General features: G+C 33.6%; 1 protein-coding gene and 1 long non-coding RNA gene across 5 annotated transcripts in view; one reads left to right on the forward strand and one right to left on the reverse strand.

The window, feature by feature from the left end:
• Window positions 1–19,889, reverse strand: part of GMDS (GDP-mannose 4,6-dehydratase) — a 638,941-nt gene that overhangs the window by 388,516 nt on the left and 230,536 nt on the right. The gene's annotated exons all lie outside the window — the stretch shown is intronic.
• Window positions 1–19,889, forward strand: part of LOC105873497 (uncharacterized) — a 113,491-nt gene that overhangs the window by 13,430 nt on the left and 80,172 nt on the right. For both annotated transcript variants that reach the window (XR_001155069.2, XR_001155070.2), the window contains exon 2: window positions 4,765–4,881. This is a non-coding gene — a long non-coding RNA (uncharacterized LOC105873497). The remainder of the gene's footprint in view (window positions 1–4,764; window positions 4,882–19,889) is intronic.

Below are 19,889 nucleotides of genomic sequence, written 5' to 3' on the forward strand. Positions count from 1 at the left end.
TTTGTTGCTGTGAGACTTGCCTGGTAAGAAACGTTATAAGAAATTCTTCAAAGAAGGAAAATTATATAGGTCAGAAAGTTAGATTCATATAGCAAAAGACTGCATGTGAGGATGATATGGCTGTGACATATAGCAAGAGATTGTTAGAGAAGGGATAAATGAAGGTAAAATAAATTTTTTCTTATTCTTAATTGATTAAATAGATAACTGTTCAAGGTAATAATGATAACATATGAGGTGATTATAGTATATGGATAAGTGAAATGAATGACAGCAGTGTTACAAGAGATGGAAGGGGTGAATTGGAAATACTCTAAGGTAACGAATCACCTGTGAAGCAGTATAGTGTTGTTTAAAAGTGGACTTAGATTAGTTGTAAATTGCAAACTTTAGGCAACCACTAAAATTTTTTTTAAAAAGTATCTGGTATTCTAATAGAAGAGAAAAAATGGAATCATAAAATGCTCTATGAAAACCAGAGAAGGCAAGAAGAGAGGGAAGATGAAAAACAAGAAACAAAATATAAATAATAGAAAAAAGATATGAATGTAGTTGATATTAACCCAACTATCAATAATCACATTAAATGTGAATGGTCTAAATTACAAGACAGAGTGACAGAGTGGATAAAAAACAAGACCCAACTATATCTTGTCCACAAGAAACTCACTAAAAGACACAGATAGATTAAAATTAAAGGAATGGAGAAAGATATATCATGCTAACACTAATACAAAAAAAAAAGCTGTAGTAGGTATATTAATCTGAGAGAGAACAAAGTAAATTATCAGGAATAAAGAGGTATTACATAATGATAAAAGGGACAATTTTTTAGAAAGACATAATAATTCTCAATGAGTATGTACCCAAAAAAAGAGTGACAAATTCATCAGGAATGAACTGATAATGCAAGAAGAAATACACAGAACTACTATTAGAGATAGAGACTATACACACCTCTCTATTAGTAATTGGTAGATCCAATAGGCAGAAAATCAGTAACGATATAGTTGAAGTAAACACCATCAATCAACTAAAACGATCTAATTGACATTTACAAACTACTTCATCCCAAGAGCAATAAAATACAACATCTGGGGCCATAACATATATGTTAGCTAATTTAAAAGAACAGAAATTAAAATGTGCTTTCAGATCACAATGGAATTAAATTTAGAAAATATGTGGAGATTAAACAGCGTACTTCTATTAACAAACAGGTCAGAGAAGTACCAAGAGAAATCTTTAAAGTATTTTGAACTACTGAAAATAAAAATATAATTAAATAATGTATAATTAATTTAATAAATGTATAATTTATCCAAATGTGTAATGGAGGGAAAGCAGTGCTTAGAAGAAAATGCATAGCACTGAAAGCAATATTAGGAAAGAGGAAAGATCTAAAATCAATAATCTAGGCTTCAACCTTAGGAAACTAGAGAAAGAAGGGCTCTATAAACGTAAAGCAAAATAAAGGAAATACAGTATCCCCTCCCTTATCTGCAGGGTTCTACAGGGGATATGTTCCAATACCCACAGTGGATGCCTGAAACAGCAGGTAGTACTGAACCCAACCTATCTCAACTGGAACACATTTTTGTTCATGTCTTCCACCCACAAACTTTAATGCCTTTTCTGTCTTAACTAAGTACTTACCAGACACTGTAGCTTTAAAATCTTTTGCAGTTTGAGGTGCGACAGCCAGCCAAACTAGAACAAATTTCTTTTTCCTTCTTCAAATTTCAAGAACATAAGATTTATTCTCACCATAGATCTTACCAACATCAGCTTACAATTTTTTTCTTTCCTTATTCAGATAAGAACTTTCACCTTTTCATTTAAAAGAAGTTCTTTACAGCTTGGTTTCTCTTTGGGACATCCGAATTGCTAGCATCACCACTCTTGCACTTTGGGGCCATTATTAAGTAAAATAAGGGTTACTTGAATATAAGCACTGTGATGCCAACAACAGTCAATCTGATAACCAATAGGGCTACTAAATAATTAACAAGTGGTAGTAATTACAGGTTACTTATGGAGGTACTGGATGAAGGGATGATTCACATCCTGGATGGGACAGAGAGGGACAGGAGATTTCATCAAGATACTCAGAACTGTACGCAACTTAACACTTGTGAATTCTTTATGTCTGGATTTTTCCATTTAATTTTTTTGGACCTTGGTTGACCATGGGTAACTAAAACCTCACAACATGAAACCACAGGATAAAAGAGGGACTACTATAATAAAAACTACAGCACAAATCAATGAAATGGAAAACAGAAAACCAATATACAAAAATCAATAACATCAGGAGCTGGTTCTTTGAAAAGGTCAGTAAGATTGATAAACCTCTAGCCAGGCTAACCAAGAAAAACAGAGAGAAGACACAAATTAGTAACATCATAAATGAAAAGGTAGTAAGTGACTATTATGAGCAACTCTATGCCCATAAATATAACTCAGATGAAATGTACCGATCCTTTAAGACATAAGCTACCAAAACACACACAAGGAGAAATATCTGACTAGGCCTGTATCTCTTAAAGAAACTGAATCAATAATCAGTAACCTTCCAAAACAGGGAGCACAAAGCCCAAATGGCTTCATTGGCAAATTTTGCCAAACATTTAAGGAAGAAATTTTAATAATTCACTATAATCTCTCCTAGAAAATAAAAGCAGAGGGAACACTTCTTTACTTATTCTGAGGCCAGGGTTGTCCTAATGCCAAAACTAGATAAAAACATCACAAGAAGGAATGGTTGGCAATTTCTCAGAAAGCAAAACAAAGTATCCTGTACGTCCTTATCCAACTGAGTTGAAAACTTATGTCCACATCAAAACTTTCCCAAGTATATTTATAGAGATTTATTCATAATAACCAAAAACAGGGAGCAAAAAAGATGACCCTCTATAGATGAATGGATAAACAATGGTATATCCACACAATGGAACATTATTCATCAATAAAAAGCAATCAGCTATTAAGCCATAAAAAGATAAGGAGGAATCTTAAATACATAATGCTTGGTGAAAGAAGTCAGTCTGAAAAAACTGCATATGGTATGATTTCTATTACATGACGTTCTGGAAAAAACAAAACTATAGAGATGGTAAAAAGAGTGGTTGCCAAGGGTTGAGAGGAGATGGGGAAGAAATAAAAAGATGAAGCATACGATATTTTTAGGTTAGACAAACTATTATGTATGATACTATAATGGCTGATACCTGACATTATGTATTTATGAAAGTACACACAACTGTATAACACAAAGAGTGAAACAATATAAACCATGGACTTTAGCTAATCAATATTGGTTCCTTAACTGTAACAAGTACACTATACTGATGTAATGTTAATAACAGGGGAATTTATCAGAGACAGGAGGTGCATATGAGAGCTCTTTACTGTCTGCTCAATGTTTCTGTATATGTAAAGCTGCTATAAAAGACAAACTCTATTAGTTACAAAAGAAAAAGAAAGCAAGGTGCTCATAATAATAGCAAACAGTAAAAACCAAGCAATTATCCAGGTAAGAAACAAAGAACAGAGAATAATCAAGGAGTATTTCCAGAAATAAAGAGGGATCTAACACAATGAAAAACTGGTCAATTACTTAAGAAGGCTTTATAATCCTAAATGTGCATACACCTAATAATAATAGAGCTACAAAAGAAAAAACTGTCACAACTAAAAGGAGAAATAATAAACTTCAGAGTCATTATTGCATATTTTAATACTGTTTTCTCAGTAATTGCTAAAACAAGAGAGCAGGATATCACTGAAAAATTAATACTATCAACTAATTTGGACTAATGGACATTCAATAAACACCATGTCTATGAGCAGAAGATTGTACATTCTTTTCAAAATGCTCATGTAATAAGATAGCCTAGGGGTGGACAAAAACCAAGTTTAATAAATTTAAAAGGTTCAAAATACAAAGAAAATATTCTCTAATCACAATAGAATTAAAATATGAAACAATAAGAATTTCTAAAAATACACCAATATTTGGAAAAGTAAAAAGCACATTTCAAAGTAAACCTTGGGTGAAAGAAGAAATCACCAGAGAAATTAGAATATATTTTAAATTGATTGAAAATTACAACACACTGCATCCAAATTTTGAATCAGCAAAAGCAGTGCTGAGTGGTTAATTTATAGTTTAAATGCTATATAGAAAGAGCAGAAAGACCTAAATATATAATCTAAGTTTATACCTTAAAAAGCTAGAAAAAGGACAATTTAATATCTAAGTAGATGGAAAGAAATAAAGAGCTGAAATTAATGAACTGGAAAAGAAACAAACAACAGAGAAAAACCAATAAAGCCAAAGCTAATATGTTGAAAAGATGAATAAAACTGATAAACATTTATCAGAACTGGGCAAGAGAAAAAAAGACGATACAAAATTATCAATATCAGGAATGAAATATGGCAAATTATCTATAAATCCTATAAATATTAAAGATAAAGAAATATTATAACTAACTATATTCTAATAAATTTGACAACTAGAAAAAAATGTAAAATGTCTTAAAAGCCACAATTTACCAAGGCTTATTCAAGAAAAAAAAATTCTTAAATAGCCCTATATCTACTAAATTTAACTCACAGTAAACAACCTTCACCCTTACACACACATGCACACACAAAATTTCAAATGAAAAACAATATCCAAGGCTGAATGGCTTTATCAGTGAATTCTAAATAACGTATATGGAAGGAATAATATAAATATTATACCAATTATTTCAGAAAGAAGAGGATGAAGGAACATTTCCCAATTTCTGTTATGAGGCCAGCATAACCAAAACAAGACATTGTAAGATGGGACAGAGAGGGACAGGAGATTTCATCAAGATACTCAGAACTGTACGTAACTTAACACTTATGAATTCTTTATGTCTGGATTTTTCCATTTAACCAAAATCCCTGATGAATATATTCTCAACAAATCCTAAACAAATATTATTACCATATTGAATCCATAATATAATAACAAGGATACTGCATCAGGACAAGGTGGGATTTATCCCAGGAATGTAAGGTAAGTTTAACATCAGTCAATCTAATCCACCATTTGAACAGACTAAAGGTAAAAACATACAATAATCTTAATAGATGCAGAAAAGAAATCGGAGAAAATTCAATACCCATTCATGATTTTTAAAAAGTTATCTGCAGGGCCGGGCGCTGTGGCTCACGCCTGTAATCCTAGCTCTTGGGAGGCCGAGGCGGGCGGATTGCTCAAGGTCAGGAGTTCAAAACCAGCCTGAGCAAGAGCAAGACCCCGTCTCTACTATAAATAGAAAGAAATTAATTGGCCAACTGATATATATATATAAAAAAAATTAGCCGGGCATGGTGGCGCATGCCTGTAGTCCCAGCTACCCGGGAGGCTGAGGCAGAAGGATCACTCGAGCCCAGGAGATTGAGGTTGCTGCGAGCTAGGCTGACGCCACGGCACTCACTCTAGCCCGGGCAACAAAGTGAGACTGTCTCAAAAAAAAAAAAAAAAAAAAAAAAAAAGTTATCTGCAAACTAGAAATTGAAAGGAATCTTTCAACTTGGTAGTGACAACAATGAACATCAAAAAGGTGAAACAAAAAGCCTTACATCAAAAAGGTAAAAAGCTGAACAATTTTACACTTTGCTTCAAAAATGAAGCAAAGACATCCAACTTCTTTAATAATCTTGATTCAGCATTGTATTAGACGCACTAGCCAATGTAATAATAATAATATAATTAATAAGTTAATGTCATACAGATTGGCAAGGAAGAAGTAAAATTTGTGTTTATTTCCACACAACATGACTATGGTTATGTATGCAAAATATCCTAAGTAATTTCCAAAATCTTATTAGAACTAACACCTAAATTTAGCAGGGTAACACTAAACTAGACCAGATGTACAAAAAAAGACTATTTTATTTCTAAATACTAGCAATGAATAATTGGAAATTTTATAAAACTGAATTTTCATATATTAACAAAGCAATAAATATGTAGTACATGTCTTCTCAATTTACCCAAAATAAAAGAAATAAGAAAAACTCTAAAATGCAATCTTATAGAAGGTATTGTGACAACTGCCTAAAAACAACACATTGCTGAAGGCACAACCAGTTAATTGTTGGTGGATTAAAAATACATTTAATTGGTATGAATTTGATTTTGATCAAATTCAAATATTAGTTCAAGTCAAACTAAATATAATCTGTTACATGATTATATTAAGCACGTACTAGTTATAAGGAAATACAGTTCAAAATCTCTCATCTACAACTCAAAAATCCAAAAAAACTGTAAAATCCAGTCTTTTGTTTCCAAATTATTAATTCAGTAATGATGTTTTACCCGATTTCAATTCACATAGTGACAAAAAAGCTGTTCTAAATAGAATGAGGCTATCATAATAACTCATCATATCATTTAAGTTCAAATATTCCCACGTTTGACTTAAAATATAATAAGGGATGCTTGATCCAGACCCCACTGAAGGTTAAATAAGTAAATATAAACATATATGCTGGTATTCCTGATAAAGCTGTGGCAAAGGGCCTCGGAAATTCCCATTCTGACAGGTTACAATCGCCACGTGTGCATGTGTTACCATGTTAAAACTTTTTTTTCAAACTTAGTCATGCTGTTTTACAGTTAAAATATCTATAATCTGGAAATACTGTTAATCCAAAACAGGTCTGGTCTAGGACAGTCTAGATAAAAAATCTGCAATTCCTTTTCCAAATAGTCAGGAAAGAAACTACATGAACATATTGAAACATTGTAATAAAATAATACAATAGTAACATAATACATCTTTGGCTGTTTATTGTGCCGACTCATTCATTCATTCATGTATTCATTCCTTAAATATTTGTTGAGTACAACTTTATAAAAGACACTGGCAATGGAATGAATATAAAGGTGAGTTAGACATAGATATTACACCCCATAAAAGAAAGAGAACACTGGCTTTAAAACAAGTGGGAATGTTATTTTCAAAAACAGCAATAAGAAGAAAGGTACAAATAAAATATAGTTTAGGTAGAAAATGACTTGTTACTTACCATTTGGGTGACCTGGAAACAATTTTGTGAGAACTGAATAGTTTGTATGTTAACTTAGACTATGTGAAACAATAGAGTTTAGACTTACAAGGATGGGGAGTTGAGGTAAAGTCTATCAGACACAGAGAACAGGATGAATAGATACACTCATGGGCAATGCACAGAGTTAAGAGGTTATGTGCAAAGTGCACACACACCATTATTACATCAAACTTTAGGTCTCAGATTTAAGATTTAAAAGGGGTATTCTTACATTTCCAAAAAATCTAAATCTAAAATTGGGCCATATTGTGACCATTCGACACTACTGAAGATAACTGCTTATGCTACAGATACACTTGATAAAGAATTAAGTTAATCTCTTTTTTCATTTTTTAAAAATAAAAATAATTTTAAATTTTAAGAATTTAACTTAATGGAAAATATGTTTCCTGCTATCCTCAGCCTTCCCTACCCTGCTTGCCATCTATAAAATTCTTTACATTTTTTGTTTCCTCATTAAATCTTCAGCTATAGTTTTGTATAACTTTTATTTTCTCCAAGTAGCTACTAGTATTTATTTTCTCCTCTGTATCTACTACCAACAGTCTGACATATAATAATATGCCTTAAATTTTAAGGTTTACCATAATGATTTTAGAAGAAAACTTGACTAATTCCATGATCCAACTCATATCTAAACATACATAGTTTAATATAATAAAATGGTAGAGAGGTATGTCTATTTTTTTGGTAGCAGTTTTATGCTACGAAAATTCACTTATCACATAATTCACCCAATGAACATGTACAATTCAATGGTTTTTAGTACACTCAAGAGTTGAGCAACCATCAACTCAATCTCAGAACATTTTTATCACTCCACAAGGGAACCCTATACCTTTTTTAGCAGTCACTAGTCATTTCTCCCCAAACCTCCAACCCTAGATAACCACTATTGAGCTTTCTGTATCTATAGACTTGCCTATTCTATATAAATGGAATCATATAATATGTGGTCTTTACTAACTGGCTTTTTAAAAATTTAACACAATGTTTTCAAAGTTCATCCATGTTGTAGCGTGAATAAGTACTTCATTCTCTTTTTTTTTTTTTTGGCTGAATATTTCATTGTATGGATATATCACATTATACTTAAACAGTCATCAGTAGATGGACATTTGTGTTGTTTCTATCTTTTGGCTATTATGAATAATGATGCTATGAACATTCATGTATAGGTTTTTGTGTACATATATATTTGAATATTTTTTGTAGCATATACCTAGGGATGGACTTGCTGAATTACATGGTAACCCTACATTTAACCTGTGAGCAACTGCCAGTCTCTTTTCCAAACATCACTTGACATTCACACCACCTGCACAGGAGAGTTCCAATTTCTCCACATCCTAACCAACATTTAGTACTGTCTTTTCGACTGTAGTCTTCGTAGTAGGTGTGAAATAGCATCTCATTGTGGTTTTGATTTGCATTTCTCTGATGGTTAATATTTTCATGTGTTTATTTGCCATTGACAATGTGTAAAGATACAAATGATTTTTATATTGATCTTGTACCCTGAATCACTGTTGAACTTATCAGCTGTAATAATTTTTACTGTATTCCTCAGGATCATCTCTATATAACGGAGGATCAAGTCATCTCCAAATAGAGACAGTTTACTTCTTCCTTTCCAATGTGGATGTCTTTAATTGTTTTTTTTTTTCTTGCCTATCACACTGGCTAGAACCTCCATGCAATGTTAAATACAAGTGGAGAGAGCCCGTAACCTTCTCTTTTCTTACCCTGGAATGAAAACACCCAGTCTTTCACTATTAAGTATGATGTTAGCTGTGAGTTTTTCATAGATGCCCTTTTTCAGGTTAAGGAAGTTCTAGTCCTAGTTTGTTGACTATTATCAGGAATGGGTATTAGATTTTTTTCTAATGTCTAATTTTTTCTGCATCTACTGAGATGATTATGTCATTTTTTTGGTCAGTTCTACAGATATGCTGTATTACATTAGTCAAATTTGTAAGTGAAACCCACCCTGAATTTCAGATAAATCTGAGATAAATCCCACTTGATCATAGTGTATAATCCTTTTTATATGTTGCTTGATTCAGTCTTAGGATTTTTGCATTATTCAAAAGAGACATTGGTATGTAGTCTTTTCTAAGAATGTCTTTGCCTGGTTCTTGATATTTGAAATTACATGTTCAACCTAAAATCTTAAACTGGCAGATGTCCAGAAAACTGCTATAAGTCTAAGGAGTTTGCATATAGGACTGATACCATATACATTCATAACCTTCATCCCCCCAAAATGTAATTTTGATAAGGTTATTGTTGGGAATAATAAGTATGCATAAAAATTATTAGTGAGATTTTATTTATATGTCAACATTCAATATATATGCCCAAAGCTTATACTTTAGGGGTAAATACAATAGACATATCAATTATGAGAGGTAACATACAGAATACTAAACAGCAAGAATTGGAAACTAAAATAATCTAAAAATATTCTTAAAATTTTTAATGCTTTCTCAGTTCCACTATTTACATTAAGAGAGGCAGAATGCTTCCAACGTTTTTAAAACTTATTTTTAGAGAAGCAGAGTTTTAGATTAACTTTGTAAAAATATAAAAATAGCTATAGATAATACATTTTGCAATGCTTTAATTACATCATGAGAAAATACTACAATAAATCTGGAAGTATATATTTTTAAAAAATAAAAATCAGAGAGCCTTTTAATGGCAAAAATATGTTCAATAAAACAAATTCATGGGGGGAAATCATTAATTTTAATGTAAGTGAAAAGAGTGATTGCTTTAATAGTTATAATAAATGCCAAGAATTTGGTAGAATTCGGATGATACGAAATTATCTAAAAATAACACATCTACTCAGGGAAGAAATTTTGCTTAAACTATTCATCAATAGATTTATTGCTTTCTTTAAATAGTACATGGAATGTTACTTTTAAAAAAATGTAAAACCTGCGGCTGAGTATATGCTTATCTACTAAGCCTATCTGGAAAATAAAACAAATGTGGAAGGTTTTTAAAAAATCATTTTCCTTTAAATTTCTGTAGCTGTTCTACCCCCAGCTGGGATGGTCTTGAGCTTCCTCCTTCTCCCAGCTGCTCCTCCATGCATTTGGCTTTAATCAGGTACAGAGCAGGAACTCAACATCCTGTTGCCTTACTCTGATTAGGAGGAGTCAAATTCTACAAATTGGCAGGTTTCTGCTTGTAGTGACTATTTGATGAATCATTTGCTTTTAAGTATTTGAAAAGGGCCATTAGTGAAGCAGCAGCCCAGCTTGTTGCTATTTTCCGGTCTATTTATAACCAGCGACTCCAAGAAGCCAAATGCTGATCCTTTTTATCTATTGAACCTAAAATCTAGGAATGCAACAGAGAAGAATGGATGGCCAGCTAATTCTGAAATAAAAACAGTAGAGATCAACAGCTGAGACACTAGTTGCAGTGGTCTTAAAACCACTAACATGGTGCCTTTTTCCTTATAATCAAAAATGAATATTTAAGTCTTAGTCCAAAACTTGAGGACTCAATCACCAGAAATAGTAAATTCAGAATTAAAGGTACAAAATGAAAAAGAGTCAAAAATTAATATAATAAGTAAAATATCTATGACTCTTAGTCTCCAGGTCTTGTCTTAATGATAATTTTTAAAAGTCTACTCCTAGATATAGAATATTAAATTTATCAGCATCTTAGACAGGTAAGCACAGCAGTTATATCCACTAATGACATTCCAAGTAAGTTCTCATCCACACTCACCCATGGGAACAACTACCCACTACACGACACAGCCTGTACTCCTGAGCTCCAGTGGCTCTGCAAGGTGACACCAACAATGTCTATACCACCCAGCTGGTATGGTGGCAAGGAGCCAAACTTCCTCAACTGGATGATATTGATTTACGGGCTGTGAAATGGCAGTCTCATTAAGATTTGACCACTGTCTCTTTCTCAACATCATTAAATTGCTACCACAGCAGGCCCAACATCAAGTAGCCTTTGTGTAATCCTATTAAGCCAAAAGATAAGAAAGGCTGGACTTGAGGATGAGGGAATGCTTTCCTTCTAAACCTGAGTTTTATAGCCTGATGGACTCCCTAAGCCTAGCAAGACAACAGGGTATGAAAAAATGGCACCGAAAACAAAGCCATGCTAAATTCAGAAATTACAACAACAGAAGAACAGGGAACAGGGTCTAAAAAAACCAAAGTGGAGTAAAATTTAAAGAAAATCTTATGGGTGTTTATTTTAAAGTAAATGTATCAGCGAGAGTATGAAGGACAAACTTTCAACATACTGAATATAAAGGGATGGATATAACATATATGAATAGGAGCAATAGTTCTTAATCCCTAAAAGCCAAGTGATGACCTTGTGTTTTTCTGCTATTTTTTTGTATTTGTGAGATTCATAAGATAAAGTAGCATAGTGATGCTACACAATATTTAATGTAATACTGGGCTTCATTTATTTTTAAAACTTAAATTCTAAAAGAAAAGGAGGGGAAAATATCACAAATGAGATCTTTGTAAAATCTGCTAACAATAATGCACATTACAAAAGAAAAATCACCTACACAAGATTTGTTATTATGTATATTACAGGTGCTAGTGCACAGAAAAAATTTACATTAAAATCTGTATTTTTTCATTTCATTCTACCGTCTATGTATTTGACTAATCAAGAAAACAGCATTCACAAAAAAAAAAAAGATAAGATTTCACTTTATATGTAAAATATTTAGCAATCAGTGAATTAGAAAGTGCCCCAGCCAAGTAATAGTAAAGCTTTAGAACACATAGAAAACCTCTAAAACTCTAACAGGCCTTCTGAGAAATAATAAAACTAGTCAGACACTTGTCTTTTAGGAACTGCATGTTCAATGTAAATTCACATAATTATAGGGTTTTTTAAATTATTTATAATTGACTTCCATAATTTATTTCACTATTATGATAGTGAGAGATTTCAATACTTTGTAGGAATAGTATAAGATTATAATAATTCCTAACTTTGTAGGAATTATTATAATCTTCAATGCAATCATTTAGAAAAAGATATCATTAATGAAATAAATGCGCTTAACATTCAATGGGAAAAGAAACAGAAATAACACAAAGAAAGAAGATACCAAAAATGATCTATTTATTTCTATTTGTATTCATATGTTGTTATTCCCATAAATTAAGGTTTGACAGAAGATACTGGAAGAATTAAAAAATCAGAACTATTAGTTCTCTAAATCTGATGATACATGTGTCTCTCTGTGTGTACATGTGTTTTGATAAATATTTAATGAGTCCCTATTAAATGGTTGGGATAAAATGGCCATGTCAAGAGCTTACAGCTTATTATTGACAGAAATATTTAGAACCCTTAACACATGCATACTCACACGTAGACACACAAGTGAGGATTTCTTTCTGTATTTGAACAAAAATTCAAATCAAGCATTCACTTAACTTTATACATGTTATTATTAGTCAAGTAAACTAAACTAACATATTCCATGAATGATAAAAATAAAGTACCTTCTACTGCTTGTACCTTAACCTTTAGATTTATAAAAGAATGAGTAAAGATATACACACCATATAGCCAGCTGTAAGGTCAAGATGTTCCCTGGCAATGTAACTACATGCTTCAAGCTGGGGTCAGTATTTGGTGAACAGAAAATGGAAAAAAAAAAAAAACAAAAAAAAAAAACCAATAGGCAAGTTCTTAATCCTAAGAAACCTATATAGGAAATTTTTGCTTGAATGAATAATCAGCTCTGTCAGATGATTTTTACCAATCACGTGTTAAATTATCAAGTCTCCTTTACTCAAAGATGTTACATCTTTTTTATAAAACAAAAATTTTTAACTGCTAGTTGGTCCTTAGAATTTTTTGACATGACAAAAATGGCTTTTTAAATTAAATTTAAGATTTAGCACATTTTATTCAAAGGCTCAAGTTTTGCTATTTTTTTTAAAATATAAACAGTTTCACCCTCAGAACAATTATTTTAGCTCAATAGATGCCCATCAAAAATAGTGCTCAAAAGGCAAAGGGAGGTCAGATGGCCAGAGAACCCCCTGGGCTTTCTGGCCATGTGGCTCTCACTTCATCTCAAGGTGTGGAAAGCCTCATGACTTCTCTCACTTCAAACTCAAAAGGCTCCATCCAGGCTTGGTTCCCAAGCACACACCTTCACTCTCCACTCACCAGGCTCCATTTGTTCCACTTTCCCAGTCCCTGAACAAATACCTTAACTATGTATTACGGGCTTAATGAAGTGGAAAATAAGGCTAATAAGGTCTTTTCAAACACAAAGTCATGCAAAAAGACCTTTGCAATTTACCTGTGTGACATAAAAAGAAAGTTTATTGCAAAGACCGTTTTTCTTAGCAAATGAGAACACAGTATTCAAAACGTCTGAGTTGTCATGCTTACTTTCTACATCACTAGCTACAGAAGTAAGCTTGTGAACCTCAGTTTTGTCTCTTGTCTGAGTAGTACGTATTATCGGCAAAATGTTAATTTTAGCATTAACATTTCCTAAGCTTCACACAAGCACTTTTAATATTTCCTAGAAGTTCTTCCCAGTCACTGATGTGTTTAATACCTATGGATACACAGCAAAGGGAACTTCATAAAACCCAGTGTCTGTAGATGAGACAGTCAGCCTGGCCAACAGGGAGATGGGATGTTAGTGCATATTAATAAAGTCTATATTATTATCAGCTACTTTGTAATATGAATGTTATATCCTCATTAGTTTATTGAATATTGCCTACAATGAAGACCTCTGTAATAATTCTGAGATCAAGAAATAGGTAATGAGATAAATGCATTTTTCCAAGGACGGATACAGACGATATTAAGAAGCAAGATAACAACGTCAAAGAAAACATACCCGCAAGATGCCTCAGAAATTAGAGAATACATATTAACATGAATATAAGCAAAACTATAATGGTAAGCTAAGAGACTGAACCAGAGAATATATCATAAAATAAGAGGATTTGGTCTAAAATGGCTCCACAAAGAAGGTGATCCTTCTCAGTATGTTGGAAGTTGAGGCATTCTGATCTAATGAAGAGAAGAAGACTGGCACCCTGGGAGGGGAAACATGGGGGCACATGGGCAGGCCCAGAGGCATGAATGGACAGACCTTGACCACAGAGGTTCCCAGGGTTAGTTCAGTTGTATGAGGAGAACAAGTGAAGGTGCTGGGAGGAAAACACGCAGTCAGATAAGGAGAGATTAACAGGTAGAAAGCTCTGAAACCCAGAGCTTAATTATTTTTTCTTTTCCATGATTTTAGTATGCTCAGAAGGGGATTGAGGTGATTTTTTTTCTAAAGCAAAATAATAGAAAAGATGACTTTTATTTGGATATATAAAATATACAATAATAGAAGGGGAAATTCTTATAAGAAAAAGAACATGCAAATCCAGGAGAAAAGTGATAGTCTGGAATAGGAATAGGGATTATCAACATATTTGGTGTATTAGTAAAGAACCAACAACAGAGTTTATACTGCTCTACAAACATGGCAGCTAAAAGGCAAAAAGGACTCTTCTAGAAACAAATGTAAGGAAATAGAAGAATACATGGCAGTTATTAGAAAATAGGGTAAATGTGATGTCACAGTATAAACATAGTGATAAACCATATATATTTCATAAAGTTATGAGAAGAGTTCATTATTAAAAATAGATTTATAATGAAAAGCAAAAATGTTAGAACATTATTTGCATAATTTGAACACATATAATAAAAGAAAACTGAGGTTTTATTTTATCATAGTAATCAAATTGGCTATCTATCATGATACAATGTATAAACTTATTACCACTGCAGAGTCCTTTTCTTCTATACTTTGAGGCTCTTAAAAAAAATTCTAAGTTTATAATTCTTTGAACAAAGGTTTAAAGAAGCTTCAAATCTTTAAAGAAAAACAAACAACTCTTGGCAAAAGAATGACCTTAAAGATAGCTGGTATAAAAGGGCCTAGTTTTAAAAGTCTAATTTGTAAAACAATTTTACATATTTCAATGAATTCTGCTTTAGATCTCTATTTTAGCTTCTTTTAACAAACATCTTTAAGTGTAAAAAGAATACTTTCATTCAAGCAAAGAACGTGTCATTCCGTTTAGTGTAATTAGTAAGGATAAGATTGCTTAGTGTATGACATGGATATAAAAGACTCTTATTAGAGGAAAAGAAGCCCATAGAAGAAGATCTCTTAATTGAAGTTAAATATGTTTTAAGTTTCTCTGAGTGGAGAAAAGGTAAACATATTTTTAAACCCTAAATCATTTATCCACTGCAATTATCTCATCTACCAGAACTCCAAAATCAATTTGACTGGATGTTCATTTATGCTTTATAATAGGAAAAAATGACACATTTCCAAATTTAATTAACCAAACAAAAATTCCTAGGACACCCCATGTAATTCTGAGTGGACTAAACAATACATCTTAGTGGCTCAGGACAAAAGGTCATTTGGAAGGGATGTGCCTTTAAGGGTTTACAAAGGCTTGGTCTTCAGTCCTGTAATAAAAGAGGAAGCACATCTCAGTAGAGGAAGGATGCCCACTTTAAATAAGGAAATGGGTTTGCAGGATGCACACATGCTGCTTTCTATTAATGATAAGCACAGTCTACAAAAAGAGTCTCAGACTACTTTAACTTTCATGTTGAATACCTGCAGAGAATGTCTAACATAAACAAAATGACAAGTAATGTGTCCACTCTCAGTTTTATTAAATGATTTATGTGTTCATAATAGAGGTTAGTAAATACTGAGGACTATATTCCAGTTAAGAGCTATAATTACTGGTGTGATGACTGTATGCCAGGATCAACGCCAATAACGTTTTGGAATAGAAGCATACTTTAGGGGTTATGAGGATAATTATACAAAATAGATGGCTCTACTGTGTGATATTTTTTTTAACCAGAGGGAATGAGAAAGCAGGGATTTCCTTAAGACCTTTACCATAACTTTAAAAAATATAGTTTATGTATATTTTAAGAACTGTAAAGCATTTTGTTTGGTCTCTTCTAAGACAGAAAATAAATCCAACCAACATCCTAATAAGTATTAATGTAAATTTAATTTTGACCATCACTTTTTGGCTTTTTCTGTTTCTCTGCATCTGTCAGCCTATCTCTCAGACACACATATATGTACACGCACACACACCCTATTCAGTTATTTTTCAGCTACATTAAAATCAACAATTACCTTTGTTTAATTACATGGCAGATGAACTACCCAGTTTGTCAACTTGCCCTTCCTCTGACTACCCTCAAGTTCCCTCTTATCACCTATCAATAATCCTTGGGGCATTTTGCTGTTTCTTAACAGCTCAATTAAGAGATATGCAAATACAGATATACTATCTCTTACTGGCAAAAATTACTACAAACTATCCAGGGTACTGGAAATTAATAAGAATCACCTCGATAATGAAAGCAGACAGTTTTACAAAGCCCAACCTCTGCTCCCAGTGTAAGTGGAGAACTTTAAGAGCCTGGAATACACTTTGCTCATTCTACAAGACTTGTGTCAAGCATCACTTCTATTAAGAAATAATCTTGAATTGTGTTCTGGAGGGATCTGGGCCCAACCCCCAGCTGGATCACATAACAGGCTAAGTATATGCTTGGAGTTCCATGTGTCACCCCAAAAAGAAAAGCTTATCTTCAACAAATTTATCTAGAATTTTGACAACAAAATATTTCAAAGAAATATTTTAAATATTAATATTTTCAAGAAACTAATTTAAACATAAATTTTGTGTCATTTTGAATTATACATTGGGGGATGGAGGAGCAGTGTGAAATACTACCTTCTGTGTTTGGGGGCCTCCTAAGGATTTTACTCTGGTCACAGTCAAACCTCTATGATAAAACAGATCACATGCATCATACCCAACTGTTGAACTGTCTTTCTCCTGGTGCTGTGAGGACAGTCCAGAGAAGAGGAAGGAAGCGGGTGCCACTAAGAGACCAGGACACTCCACCTCACCTCCACAGCACCCTCCATACACTGGGACAGAGTCCCCATCACTGCTGGTTACTATCTATCTTCTCCACAAGAGTCTGTGTCTTTGGTCTGGACTTCTTTAAAAGATCATTTCAAAATACAAAGTGGCCAAGGAAAAATACATACTATCCACATGTTCTTAAAGTAGGAGTGTGTGTGTGGGGGGGGCCATGGAAATACCTCAAATTTGTGAGGTTGGAAAGCCAAGAAAAAGATGACTGAGACAAACTTTAATCTGGTGCTTGTAAAACACCTGAAGGATATTTCTTTTTTCAACATCTGAGAATTTGTAGGGTGAGGTTAAGAGGGGGCACACAACTTTAAATGTTGCTCCAATTTCTATTTTACATGGACCTTGCTCCCTATATAAAATGTACATAAAATGCTTTCTTATCTAAAATTTCCCAAGGATTTGCAGCAATCAGTTTGTACAACCAACTTGACCACAATAAGTCTCAGGCTTCTAACTACACCCTGGGGATGAATGACATGTGTGCAGAGAAGAATTTATAACAGCTCCCTAGGAACTATTCCTTTCTGATGGTGAAGGTAATAGATATTTTTTAAAAATAGTACACTTGCCAAAATATGTATTGGCTCCAAACAAGGCAATGTGCGTTAGACAAACATAGTGAAACTGTTATAAAGTGGTTCACTAAAATCTGGATATACTGTAGTTCAAAACATATTACTTGAAGATACAGTGATATATAGCCCACATTTCACTGAAATGTGAAAAGCCTAGAACTTAAGTATTATCCTTGTGATTCAACACCAATACAATAACAAGGATTTTCTCCAATTCCTTTATTATAAACAAAATCAATTATTACTATGTCAACTGTCTCACATGTAAAAATGGCCATATTATTCTATACCAGGGTCACAAACTCAAATGCCTCCACACTAAGCATGTAACATAAATAAGGAAAGCAGGCCAGGGGTGGGCGGTGGTAAATTCAAACAGTGCCTCTCAAACTTTAATGCGCATACAGAAATCATCCTGTTAAAATTAGCAACCTGATGCAAAAGGTCTGGGGTAAAGCCCAAGAATCTACATTTCAAATAAGTTCCTCAGAGAAGCAAAGGACTAGAGAATTCTTTTCCCTTTCTGCTACTTTGCCCAGGCTGACACGCTCCACACAGGAATACCACCAGTCTGGGTGCTGCCTAATTTCTCAAAAGCTGGAAATTCATTCATTCAAACCAACTTCCCAATCTCATGTGTTCCAGGTATTCTAAACACTAAAGAATAGCAGTGAACCAAACAGATAAAAATGCATGCCCTCCTGAAGTTAACACAGCAGTAATAGGAGGGGAGAGACATCTAGTAAGATACATAAGTAAAATGTATATGCTAGTGGTAAGTGTTTAGGGGAAACAATCAAGTGACAGAGAAACAGTGTGTGTGTTGGGGTGGAGGCAGGGATGCAGTTTTAGATAGAGTGACTGGAGATGGCCTCACTGAGAACAGAACATTTGAGTCCCATGAGGAAAGTGAAGAAAAAAGCTATGAGGATATCTGGGGAAAGACCAAAGCAGAGGTAAACAAAAAAAGACAAACAAACAAAGAAATAGGATTTAGAGCATTCCTGGTGTGGAGCCCAGGCAGCTGAGGAGCAGCAGGAGCTGGGAGGGGCTAGGAGGACATCTTAAAGTTCAAAGGCCTCCCATGCTCTCTTCAGATTGTTAAGTGCTAACCACTAACTTTGGAAAATATTAGGCCCACGGACACCACTTTCTGGCCTCTACAGTTTTAAGAGTTTGAAAATACAGTTAACATTTTAGTGAAATCCTTTATGAAAAAAATTATCAGTCATTTTTATCACTGCCTAATTTCTTCTCTTAAAATGTACTGAAAATACATAACTGTATCATCAGAGCTTATTATTGAAAATGGGCACACCAAAGATCCACAAAGAATTTAGCGCAGATGTTAGGACCTCTCAATGACCAAAGGATGGAATAAAATCCCAGCAAAAATAATATTCAACATAAGTGGACATATAGGAATAACATCTATCCTGCGTCAGGCAGGTGGTGGGGGGAGAGGATGGGTATATACATACATAATGAGTGCAATGCACACCAACTGGGGGATGGATGAGCTTGAAGCTCTGACTCCAGGGGGAGGGGGGCAAGGGAAATATATGTAACCTTAACATTTGTACCCCCATAATATGCTGAAAAAAGATAATATTCAGTTTTCCTTCCTCTGTGACATAGTTGCCCCTAGGCCATCATCTGGTAGACAGACTGTGAACGGTTTTCCTGGTGCTGGTGGCAGGTCTGTACTGGAGAAATATAGCTATTCCTCAAGTCTCTCCCTTAAGCACTTGAAAGGGAAGTGGCCCAGGGCAAGGATACTTTATGAGACAGTAAACCTAATTTGCCTTTTATCTTCTTGATACAAGATCTTGTGTAGCTGGAAATCTCAGGAACAAATCTGCAATGCTTCTCAGGAAATCTATAGAATTTCATGTATGTTATCTGTACATATATGCTAACCTCATTCTTGGTGCCATCTTACTTTGCTCCTTACTTATACTTTCCCATTGTCTCGTTTTCTTAACAATATTAAATTTATTTTCTCTTGGCATACTGTATGTATCCTCATAATCCTTAAGTCTCCTTAAATCCTTTAGAAAATGAGGTCTGGAATCCATTCATTCATTAAATATTTACTGAATTTCTACTATGTGGTAGGTATTATTTTAGGTGCTTGGGA

This window comes from Microcebus murinus, chromosome 15 (assembly GCF_040939455.1).
Source record: "Microcebus murinus isolate Inina chromosome 15, M.murinus_Inina_mat1.0, whole genome shotgun sequence".
In the NCBI taxonomy this organism is placed as follows: domain Eukaryota; kingdom Metazoa; phylum Chordata; class Mammalia; order Primates; family Cheirogaleidae; genus Microcebus; species Microcebus murinus.